Here is a 775-nt window from a genome sequence, read left to right as displayed (position 1 = left end):
AAAAACGAACGAGTATCAGGAAAAATACGTGGTTCGACTCTTCCAAATTATACATACAGACTAGCGTAGTTCTTCTATGTTGCTGGATTAGAGACTACACCTTCCAAGCAACAGCATCAGAAACTGACTTATCTTTTAATACAGTGTGCGACTATTTCGGGTTTTGCGGAGAAGTGTGTAATCTGGTAGTGACGAACGAACGAACGAATGATTGGTGGGCCGCGTAAAGTTGTGAAAGTGGACGAATCTCACCTAGCATGAAGGAAGAACAAGAGTGGACGACCTTCAGAAAGTGAAATCGATCATATTTGGGTATGTGGTGGAACTGAACGAGAGTCCCGGAAGTGTTTCGTTGTCACACTATCGTCCAGAGACAAGGTCACTTTAGTGCGTCTGATAAAGCACTTGAAGCTGCCTGGTAGTAAAGGCATTACAGACGGATTTCGGTCCTGGGAGACTCTCAAAGCTGAAGGATTGGACCACGAGTTCCTCAACGTCTCTGTAGAGTTCGTGTCTTCGGATGGCCCCAGTGTGCACACGCAAAACATCGAGCAGCTGTGGAAATCTGTGAAGCCTTCCATTAAAAGATAATGGCGTCCAGGAGAGAGACATGAACGGATAAATTCTAGTTAAGCACAGGTGCGCATCTTAACCCCAAGCCTTTCGACATACAGTTTTCAGATCAAAAGTAATTTGTTTTGAGTAACTGAATCACTCTTGTCATCAACGGTGCTAACATAGTTTTCATGTGTTGCAGAAGGGCCATTAATAAGAG

This window comes from Schistocerca gregaria, chromosome 10, assembly GCF_023897955.1.
Source record: "Schistocerca gregaria isolate iqSchGreg1 chromosome 10, iqSchGreg1.2, whole genome shotgun sequence".
Classification (NCBI taxonomy): domain Eukaryota; kingdom Metazoa; phylum Arthropoda; class Insecta; order Orthoptera; family Acrididae; genus Schistocerca; species Schistocerca gregaria.
Note: the sequence above shows the minus strand (reverse complement) of the source record.